General features: G+C 29.6%; 1 protein-coding gene across 2 annotated transcripts in view; it reads right to left on the reverse strand.

Moving 5' to 3' along the window:
• Positions 1-11,913, reverse strand: part of LOC145266486 (uncharacterized) — a 125,251-nt gene extending 113,338 nt beyond the window's left edge. The window contains exon 1 of one of the 2 annotated variants that reach the window (XM_080122204.1): positions 11,707-11,913. The gene's annotated coding sequence lies outside the window, so the exon portion shown is untranslated. Of the gene's footprint in view, positions 1-8,561; positions 8,713-11,706 lie in introns of those variants that run through there. The other variant, XM_080122205.1, reaches the window with a different exon arrangement.
• Between the last annotated feature and the right edge of the window lie 509 nt (positions 11,914-12,422).

Consider the following 12,422-nt stretch of genomic DNA (forward strand, 5'->3'; position numbering starts at 1 on the left):
CAATGTATAATTAAGTCTATAAGTAACTAGATAAATTAATAAAAATGCAAAATATTTAGGAAAGTAATATATGTGAATATTTTTTACTTAATTTTTTCAAAGGAATTAAACGTTACATTTAATACCAGGAAACGTCGTGTACATCTTCTAGTATATATATATATATATATATATATATATATATATATATATATATATATATATATATATATATATATTGATTACCTAATGGGAAATGTTTAATATCAATCAATTAATAACCTAATCACATGAAGGCTTATATTTTTTGTGAATCCATTTGTATTATTCTGGTCAGAAAAAAAATTGGTAAACCATCTCTATGATGTCAGATGATTTATTTGAAAGACAAACAACTGCAATTCACATGCTTCTTTCTCTGAACGCTCATGTTCGCCAGGCATGAAATTGTACATTTGAACCTCACAAAAATGTTACCTTTTTTTTTATTATTAATATCAATCTACGCGTGTCCAAATTGTTGTTATTACTATTAAGTACAAAGGATATTTTCATGTAATAAATTTTTATATCAAATAGGGATATTTGTGCAATAAACGTATACAAATTAAACCGTTCATATAAGTGTTCTGATCTTATTTGTGTGTTATGTATTTATTTTTCATAGTTTTATTTCCATGCAATGCTATGATCTCATGCATATTAAATATAATTGGGGTTATCTAGTGTATATTACATTTTGTTGAAATGCTTTGACTATTTGTGTGCAGAGTGTAGTGTATTCCTATGCACTCGCCTTCCCACGACGGCAAAGTTAGACACAAGTTCAATAATGTGAGAGAAAAGGCAGCTTCCCAAAAAGAGGTGCTCTCGAAAAAAATAAAAATGGCCTCACCCTGAAAGGACTTCTCGTTCACTAACAAAGACAAGACAGACTGTGTAATATCTGAATAGATACTACATTTTATTTTTGGCAAAAAGTCAAGAAGCTGTATGTTCATTGTATATGTTGCTTGCAATAAAATACGTGTTTATTAAATCTGAATCTGAAGTTATTTAATTTAATATAAAATAAAATTGGATTGAATGTTTAAGAGTTGGAACATATAGCATTTAAGATAAAACATCTTTTATTTGACCTGATATTTATAAACATATATCATTTATTCACAAATATACTACATTCGGTAAGGCAGTTTTCTAATGCAAAAAATATTTAAAGTCACCTTTAAAGAATAACATAAGCCGAGAGTGTATTTTTATGTTCTTTTCTTTTCTTTATAAAAGAAATATCAAGTAAGGATACAACTCTTTTTATAATGCTCTTTGTCACCTTAAACAAAACATATTGTCTCTTGGAATGTAAGTGCCTACTATTTGGGATTGTTTCTAGCAGGGAATTATGGGGAGTTGAACGGCGAGATGTCTGTTTACATTACATTTACCATTCTGCAGCTTATTATAGTCATGATAGCTGGAGACTTGGAGGGAATTCCAAAGTACAATATTCCTAGGAAAATTATTATCGTAGAAGTTTTTCCGGCATCTAGAGAACTCATCAGTAAAAGGTGAAATTTTACTGCCTACTGGGTTAGCCGGGAGTACGTACGTTGGCGAGGGGGCACAAATGCTATGAATCTATCAGAGTACATTCCATTAAAGTGGTTGTAAAACAGACATAGGTATGCGACACATTGGCGATTAAACAGAGGTCGGATCTTGTCCGATAGTACGGAACCTATTAGATTGGAGAATCTTTTTTTTTTGACTGTTTCTAAGGGAGAGGGAGATAGAGAGAGAGAGAGAGAGAGGCAGATAGGTAGATAGATAGATAGATAGAGAGAGAGAGAGAGAGAGAGAGAGAGAGAGAGAGAGGGAGGGAGTTGGTGCACGAATACAGATGTGCCAACAATATTACATGCACCAGCGAATTTTGTAACTCTGATTAGATGTCTTCTTGATTAGCCGTCTCGTTTTTTCACCTAAAAGCGTAACCTGAGCTGGATTAATCATATAGTATTATTAAACGTTATTCTTTTCTTAGTTGCTCTTTGTTAATTTATGTAAGCAGTTGCACTTTCCGACTTCATATTTTGTTTATTTGTCAGGTTGATACCGAGAGATTATTGACTTATTCATTCTCTTTCCTTATTCGTGTCTTCCGTCGTTCTAATTAAACAATTAAATTTTAGCTTCGATAATGAACGTAGCATATATTTATAAAAATAAATATAATAGATGCTTATTAAAATGAGAACACGTATATATATATATATATATATATATATATATTTCAGAGGAAACATAATTTAATTTAAATCAAAAATATCAAAGAAACAAAAAAAAACGGGCAGGTGGAATTGTTAAAATTTCCTTAAGGCCTTATCGTGTGACCCTCTAAGAGGAAACGTCAGAATGATAAATCAAAAGCTAAGAATCGAATGAGGAAAGAGGGAAATTGGTTTCAGTTGGAAAACCAGTGAGAGAAAAATATATATATATAATTCTCACTGTTCAGGTGTTTTAAATCAGTAAATATTTCCAACTGATGTTTCAAAATCTTTTGTCTAGACAGGCTAAGTCAAAAGATTTTGAAACATCAGTTGGAAATATTTACTGATTTAAAACCACCTGAACAGTGAGAATTATATATATATATATATATATATATATATATATTTTTTTTTTTTTTTCTCTCACTGGTTTTCCAATTGAAACCAATTTCCCTCTTTCCTCATTCGATTCTTAGCTTTTGATTTATCATTCTGACGTTTCCTCTTAGAGGGTCAGACGATAAGGCCTTAAGGAAATTTTAACAATTCCACCTGCCCGTTTTTTTTGTTTCTTTGATCTTTTTGATTTAAATTAAATTATGTTTCCTCTGAAATTTCTCCTTCCATTTTGCTGTACCAAGAATTTACTTATATATATATATATATATATATATATATATATATATATATATATATATATATATATATATACTAGCAAAAGTACCCGTCGACTGGATTCAAAAACAGCCTACAGAAAATGGACTTTGATTTATGAAAGTATGATAGGTTATGAAAAGGAAGGGTTGTAAAGAGATAGCTTCGAATTTGGAGGTATGAAAACCAAAGCAAAATATCATAAAAGTAAAAATGAAATAGATAAACCCCATAATTTATTATACCATATCTATTCACACTAAAACACTTATCACAATATTCTGTGGATCTATATTAAAAAATCTTATTAAACTTTGTGACATATTTCCATTCTATGTAGGTCAGATGCGAATGAACACCCCATAATTTTATTATACCATATTTCTTCAAACTGAAACATAATTATCAAAGTACACTTACACAGATAGATATGAAAAGCCTTTATTAAAGTTTGTGCCTATTTCCATTTTATGGAAGCCAGGTGCGGACACAGATCCCACAATTTTATTATACCATCACTACTTAAGTTAAAACATACTTATAAAAGTATTCTTATGTACATCTATATCAAAAACACTTGTAAACGTTTTTCTTAAATTTTTTAATTTTTTTATTCCATACTTTGTGGACCAGGCGCGAACGCGGACCCCACAATTTTAATGAACCACCGTTCTGCCAGATCAAACATACCCATTCCTGTGTCTCGATACATCTATCATTTTATTTAATCAGTTCTTTTTTAAAATAGTCAACCATATAGGAGCCTATTCGTGACCACACACACACACACACACACACACACACACACACACACACACACACACACACACATATATTCAGCTTTATATTATATATATATATATGAGGTGAATTCAATAAGTTTCCAGATGTTTTTGTACAGACATTTAAAGTTGTCGTAGAGTCTTGAAAATAAAGCCCTTTTAGCATTTTAGCATAGACATGTCAAATTCACATTCCCTCATATCATGAACCTATACACACTAATATGTTTAAAATATAGAGCGGCCATCACACACGCATACGAATACTATTCTTTCTGGTCTTCTATTACGTCTGTCTCGATCTTTCACCTCCCATCTTTTACCATTCATTCCTATATCTGAATACAGACTCGAATCCGCACCTCCTTTGGGTCTTATTTACATACAACCAAATCTTATTTTTCACAGAATTTGAGACAACCTCTTGATATTAACTCCCTCTGACAAGGAATATCTCATATTTTGATTACAAACTTTGCTTTCACATAAGCTGTATCGCCTGTAGAGGTCTCTAGTTACTTGTAACTAATTGGCTCTAAATTTTTGTGTGTATGTGACTTAATGTATGGTAATTAAATAAATGTTTTTGTTTTCTATTGTTGTTCATGAATGTCCGAATGCCAATTTCCTGGAAAATAGATAGGTCGTCGTGGTTCACACGAATGGGCAGCCAGAAATACTGATTTAATAATCTTTCTTTGGGGTTGGTTGAACGTCTACTTTACCAAACAAAGAAATCTTGAAGAACTTGAAGGGAGAATACGTTAAGTTATTTGTTCCATCCCACAAGAGTTTCATATGAAATCAGTGTATGTGGTTAATCATCGACTGTTAAAGCTGTTGGCGAATTATTGTGGTCATATTAGATTTTGAATAAAAGTGCATGTAATTCAATTGCTTCTCATATTCATTAATTGGAGAAATTATACTTAAAATATATATTATGGTCATTTTAGAATAGGGAGTTACTTTCGGATCACCTTGTAGTCAGATCAAAACTAGAATTATATATATATATATATATATATATATATATATATATATATGATTTGAGTGCCATCAGCTAGAATCGAAACCAATACATACAACACCCCGCACTAATTCCTTAGCCTCTTGGCACCGCCCAAACGTGCATATACAGATATTTGAAAATAAAACACGTATGAAATACGTTTGAAAGCAAAATTACAACTAAATATCATGAAAATAAACACATATTTTTGTTTAAAATTAACATTTCGACGCTACACGCCATATTCAGAATTATATATATATATATATATATATATATATATATATATATATATATATATATATATATATAAATGTTATTTTGAAAGAGAACGCTTGGCGGACGTGATATGAAAGTCAGTTATGTTTTTTGTGATAGAAGCGTTGATTAAATTTAAAAAATACGTATGGAATAGGTTTGGAAGACAATTTTTATTTTATGTAATTTTACTTTTAGGCGCATTTCATACGTATTATATTTTAAAACTCAATCAACGCTTCTATCACGGAAAACACAAATGACTTTCATATTATGTACACCAAGCTTTCTTTTCAGGCATTTCAAAATAACAATGCATATGTGCTCATTTGTTAAAGGAATATGTGAAGTAAAGCTTTATGTAGTTGCTCGCAGATCATGGACTGAGTATATAAAGAACTTCGTTTGAACACTTTTAAATAAAAAATAGACTTTTAATATCGATGTCAGAACTAGATAAACTGATATATATATATATATATATATATATATATATATAAATATAACACGGAAATTACATAATTGTCGATGCAATAATTTATTTCAACCTTATGGTATTTTCAAGCATCTAAACTAGACAATTACATTTTTGATACTGAAATAAAGAAAGAAAAAGAATCGGGCCTCGACCGTCAAAAACCAGAGGGCGTGGTAGTAGCAATCAACTTAATACATTATATAGAGAGGGTGGGAATTAAGTTAGTAGGGGAGGGATTTTTAAAAAACAACAAGAACATTATGACATTTAACGACTGTCCGGTAACCCGACGTAACAACAGACACACACATACACGCACACACACATACACACACACACACACCTAAATATGCACGTTCTTACCCGTAAATGACTTGCACGCGTTTGCTAACCTAGGAAGAAGAGGGAGAAATATACGGATATAGAGAGAAGGAAATAAACTGACAATCGGCTGCGCGTAAGGGAAAGAGAAGAAGAAAGAAAAAGGAAGAGAGTGACCATCCGCTGCCTGTCATATGGTTTAATTTAGTCTAGACTTTCAGAGAAAGAGAAGGAAAGGGATATAAAATGAAGATTATACGCGCGTCATGGAGTTAATTGAGTCATGGAAAATAAGTCTATTAAATGATATATAAAAAATATAAAAAAGTTATATACAAAGTTTTAAAACAATCTGTATGTTTTCATGTTAAAATTAGTTTGAAATAAATATTATCTTATAATACGTTTAAATTTTCTATATTGTATTTGTAATATATTACTATGAATTCAAAAAATTGATTCTTATGTAGTTAATATTTTATGTATTTTTATGTAATTAATTTTATTGGTGATTATAGCGGTCGTTGTTATTTTGCTCACTAATATTTCACTTCCTAATTGATTAAGATGCAGAAAATTGCATTATTAGTCGCCCCCAATTCCATAGGACGTATATAGTTTCGGTTAATATATACTTTTATTCATTCCGTACACAAAAGTACTTTCATGCACGCATAAATAAATAAAATAGTTATTATTTTAAAGTTTTGTGTAAATTTATATTAAATTTAAAACGGTCTAGTGGTAGTATTTGATCTTTTTGACTTATATAAGTTTAATGTATTATCTGCAGAAAATTTTTTTCTTAATGCTATCTCATTTATTTATAAGTAATTTGGATATATACATATATATATATATATATAAACCACTTATACTAGTCCTGCATGTCTGCTTATATATATATATATATATATATATATATATATATATATATATACACGAGTACTTCTGTCTGTAATTTTTGAGGGAGCCCATCATACATTTTGTATATGTTTTATTTTATTTTATATTGTATGTTTTATTTCATTTTATATAATATATGTTTTATTTTATTTTATATAATATATGTTTTATTTTATTTTATATTATATATGTTTTATTTTATTTTATATTATATTTTTTATTTTATTTTATATTATATATTTTATTTTATATTATATATGTTTTATTTTATTTTATATAATATATGTTTTATTTTATTTTATATTGTATGTTTTATTTCATTTTATATAATATATGTTTTATTTTATTTTATATAATATATGTTTTATTTTACTTTATATTATATATCATTTATTTTATTTTATATTATATATTTTTTATTTTATTTTATATATGGTTTATTTTATTTTATATTATATATGATTTATTTCATTTTTATTATATATTTTTTTATTTTATTTGATATTATATATTTTTATTTTATTTTTATTATATATTTTTATTTTATTTTATATTATATATGTTTTATTTTATTACGTTTATTTCTGTTTGCAAAACTGAGATATTACAATATGAGAAGTAATAGCAAACTTCTCCCGGAATCTACCCGACACGAGATCCTTAACGCAAAAATAATTTCATGGACATACACAAACGCGCTCGCTTATTTTGCCTTTTATATATTAGACTAGCCTGGGTGTCCGGCGTGGTCCGGGTGTTTGGAGGTGTGTATTAAGCAAACAAGAAAAAAAGTGGTAGTAGCCAAGCAGGCTAACCTGTACCGCGGAAGAGGAAAGAACGTGAAAAAAACGTGACGTCTTTGCTGTTGTGCACAGCGCCAAACCAGAAGTGGCGAATGTTTAAATTAAGTCTAGTCAATCGAAAAGAGAGAATGACTTTCGAAAATATCGATGAAAAACGCGACCCCTTCCTGTAGAAAAGTGCTCAGGTGATGGTTAAGTAATTAATGTTTTTAGCCAATTTTTCGATATTTGTCATCCAAAGGCTCAAGTTTTATAACGATACCGATCCTGTGAAAATCCATCGCCTCGGTCGAAAGTTTTAGGCAGACATACATACATACATACATACATACATTTAAACAGACAGGTGAGGCTTATATTATAGATTAGAGCCAGTATTATTATTATTATCTTGATTATTATTATGTTCCTTATGGATTGTTAGGGTTATTTGTACTGTGCTCCTCGATCCGGTTTCCTTTGATTCTGCAACTCCTTTTTTTTTTGGTTTTACTCCAAATCATTTTAATATTTCATTATTTTCATTTGTATAATTAATAATTTGAAACAGCATATTTTGATAATTAATACCTTTATTAGCAGTAGTAGCAATAGTACTGAAATAGTAGTAATCGTATTGGTGTTATGTATACGATGATAGAAAATTATAGACATGAATGTTTTTATTCTATAACAGTTTAATATCTATTTATAAAATAAATAAGTATACGTTTCCATATTTTATGTGTAGTATGCACACCCAAACTTATTAACCGATCATAATGAAGTTTGGATCACGACAAGATAAACAACTTTGAATTAAATTAACTTTTCTGCAAACCAAGGAAAAGTGGTTGAAGGTCATCGATAATATTGATAGTTGATCGTTAATAATCATAGACAAGATTAAACGAATATTAAACTACAATTTAACATAACTCCCTGATTTCACATTTTTCTTTAAATCTTAAATTTCCATTTTTCTAAAATCTAAATGATATAATGGATTCTGCTCAAAATTGAAATGATTATTTTACATTCCAATGTTTACTAGCATAACCCTTTTATTTTACGTTTCGTAGGGCGACATTAAAAAAGATGCAAGACATTAGTCACCTGTTTGTCACGGTTTGTAACTATCTGTTATTCGGATTGCGACTACCATATCATCACTTCTGTTCAGTCTTAAGATACAATGGATATCCCTGTGAATGTGACTGCGTATGTAATTGAGACATAAGGGTTGTGCAATCTTCAACCACACCTCTCTTGAGTCGGTACTGATAGATTCCGGTTGCAAGTAAAGTCGAGGACGACTAGCAACAATGCCGAGATAAGCGAAAATAACACCCATTTTAGTACTGACCAGGTTAAACGTTGCTTAATTTCGGTGACATATCAGGAACGTGGTCATGCCATATTATGGCAAATCTCATATATACGCATTTCTTTATAATTTAACTAGAAATTATCATTTAAAAGTTAACCCAATGTCACCCTGTATTACTGGATCTGAACATATAATACACGAAGTTAATACATTTCTATAATGTTTAATATTTAAGAAAAAATCCTGTTCATCCATGTTTTTTGACCATTTTCATTAGTAACAAAAGAAAAAATGGATCATATATCCAGTGGTTTAGCTATTATATCTTGCATGTACTTACATTAATGATACATTTGCTGACATTTATCTAACACAATGGTTGAAATTAAATTTTTTCAAATGTTTTTGTCTGAAGAAAAAAGTGAAGAGAACCATTTTTATATTATATTTTCTGTTTGCCTTTCCTTAATAAAAATGGAAATAATTCACGAAAAATGAACTGCAGTAAGGTATCACTAGAATTGCAATCTTTTTATAGGCCAGAAACAACTGCAAGAATAATATGTTTGAAAGCAAATTCGGGATATATATATATATATATATATATATATATATATATATATATATATATATATATATATATATATATATATACCACTTTCACTACACCGATGAAGACTGAAGGATCGGTCGAAAATTATGTACTTATAAAAAAATTTTAAAATTTTTTTTTTCATAATATTATTTTGTATTCCTGCACGTCACCAATTGAAAACGAATAAAGAAAAGTTATAAGCTTTTATACTTTTCGTATTCTTTTTTATTCATATATATATATATATATATATATATATATATATATATATATATATATATATATATATATATATATATATATACAAACAACATATATAAACAACTTACTTATTTGTAGTATCAATTAAAACAAACAAGCAAGTTGCTCCGCCCCACCCTGTATATATGTTACAGAGGTAGTCTCGAAATAAAGACGAATCGTTGATGAACACATAACTCGATTTGTTCCTCTTAATTTCTCTCACTCTCCCTCTTTCTCTCTCTCTTTCTCTCTCTCTCTATATATATATATGCACATATGTGTGTGTGTGTGTGTGTGTGCGTATATATATATACATGGTAAGAGAGAGAAAGCGAAAAAAGATAGAGGGAAAGAGTGAGAGAAAGACATGTGTGAAAATGCACTAAAGATTAAGTTAAAATAATTAAATATCGATTATGGATCACAAATATTTGGTTATAAATCTATACAACAAAATTTTGGCTTTGTATTTGATAAATTGAATAAATTATTAATATTCTTCTTCTTATTATTATTATTATTAATATTATGTTATCATTTTTATGTTATTATTGGAATTAGTATTAATAATAATCTATTATTATTTAGCTATTACTATGTTATTAATACGAAATGCCTTTAATAAGTTTCAATATTTTTTTAAGGCATTTAAAATGCCGTATGTTATTGCTATACATCTGACTAATTGTATTATTTCAGGTTACAAATAAACAGCTTCAGCAGAAATGGGAATACACCCTATTGAAGCCTAATTGTCTAAGCTCGCGAATTTTAAAATATAATCTGGACGTAAGAACACTTTAGAAGAACGATATGCAATAAATTTCTGTTTTAAACTTGAAAAAATGCCACGAAAACGTATGGAATAATTCAGACTGCTTTTGGATCACCCTGCATTAATTTAGCATCCGTTTCTAAGTGACATGAGATTCAAGAAAAACAAGAATTCTCTGAAGAATGATGAGAGGTGTGAGAGGAGTATGGAAGTCAGAACATCAGAATTTATAAGGCAAATAAAAAAATCATGGATAAGAACCGCCGTGTGTCTATAAAGAGAATAAATGCACAGTTGAGGTCGGTGTGACGTCAGTGTGGAACTGAACATGCGATAGATTAGCGCAAATTTTATTTAAAAGGCGCTCCATCCTTGTCACAGACTATTTTCCCTAGATGGACATCAAGACAGTTCCTCACCCTCCCTATAGTTCACACCTCGCTCCCTGTGACTTTTAGTTATTTCCTAAACTCCAAGAAAACCTTAGAGACTGTCCTCATGAGAAACTTGATGAGATGAAAGTCACTGAAACGCTCACACAAGAGGACTTTCATGGGGCCTTCCACAAGTTGTTGGCTTAGTATAACAAGTGCATTGCAGCTGGAAGAGATTACTTCGAAGTGGACTAGAGTTTCATGCGTGTATATTATCAATAAAAGTTCCTATATGAAAAAAGTTTGGAACCTTTTTGAAGGGTCTTTGAAATTTTATGTTGTTATTATTATTATTATTATTATTATTATTATTATTATTATTATTATTATTATTAATAATAATGGAAAAAACGAACACCACAACGAAAACGTATTTAATAAAATTCTAGTTTTGATTGGTAACCAAATTCTTAATGTTGTCCAATGTCTCAGTATGCAAGAAACGACGACGACGACGACGACGATGATGATGATGAGGATGAGGAGGAGGGGAGAAGGAGGTTGTAAATATAACAAACTATTTTTCACGTAAAACTAAACGAACGTTTTTTTTTTAATTATTAGTTTCGGCTATTGAACAGTACTACCGAAAACAATTTAATTTTCTCTCTGTTAATAACATCAGACATTTATTTCGTGTACGCATTTATGCAATACTGATAATCTATTTCATAATAATTATATTTTTTAAGATAAACGTAAGGAAAACAATTAAAATAAAAACATATCTCATCAAAATATTGTAAACATACATTCTATTAAAAAAGAATTTCTATGGAGCCCGTCTTGGCAATATGTTTCCACCCGCGCAACGCCAGTGAATGCAGCAAACTTGTTTATATTTCTCACGTTTGACATCAAGTATACTTAAAAAAAAAACTTACCTGTTATTTGGCACGCCAACAAAGTTCATGGAAGTGACAGGTAGCTACACATATGTTCTATTTTTAGTCAACGTTTTGAAAAGACAAGCTCTGAAGGCAAAGAGAAATATCATTTTTTTTTACTTGTGTCACTTTTAGTTAAATGACTGCTTTAAATGCGATGACTGTCAAGCAGACGAGGGTGAACTGATTTGGGCCAATGATAATGGGTGACAACTTTTATGGTGGGGACGGTAAGAATTGAAGGATTGAGTAAACACATTTTTAAACTGACAATACAATGCATAAACAGAGATGTAGCGTTTTCTAGTGTTTACAGACACAAATGGTGGCTTTGATGTGTTGCGTTGAAGTATAATTACAAAACCTTTCAATCAAGTCCGAGAGCCACTCGAGGATAAGGATTAAGGAGTTCAAGGATACAACAAAAATCGGTAGTGATTAAAATAGTCATATTTGATTAGTTAATTTGTCAATTAAAAGGCGACTCAAAAAGAACTTGTTTACATTAAATCTGAAAGCAACCGTTTTTGTTATCAACTAAAAAGCAGTACTGATGTATTGGACTTCACGGGCGGCCAATTATTGGAAATAAACTTTGTTCATGGAATTTACATGTAGATTTAGAGAGTAGGGCAAATTAACGAGAATGGCTGTAACTATGTGCTTATTTGTTGTGTATGTTTTATATCTGTTACCACGGACTGAAGCTCAGA

Source organism: Euprymna scolopes, chromosome 41 (assembly GCF_053919585.1).
Source record: "Euprymna scolopes isolate OS-2025 chromosome 41, ASM5391958v1, whole genome shotgun sequence".
NCBI classification, from domain to species: Eukaryota; Metazoa; Mollusca; class Cephalopoda; order Sepiida; family Sepiolidae; genus Euprymna; species Euprymna scolopes.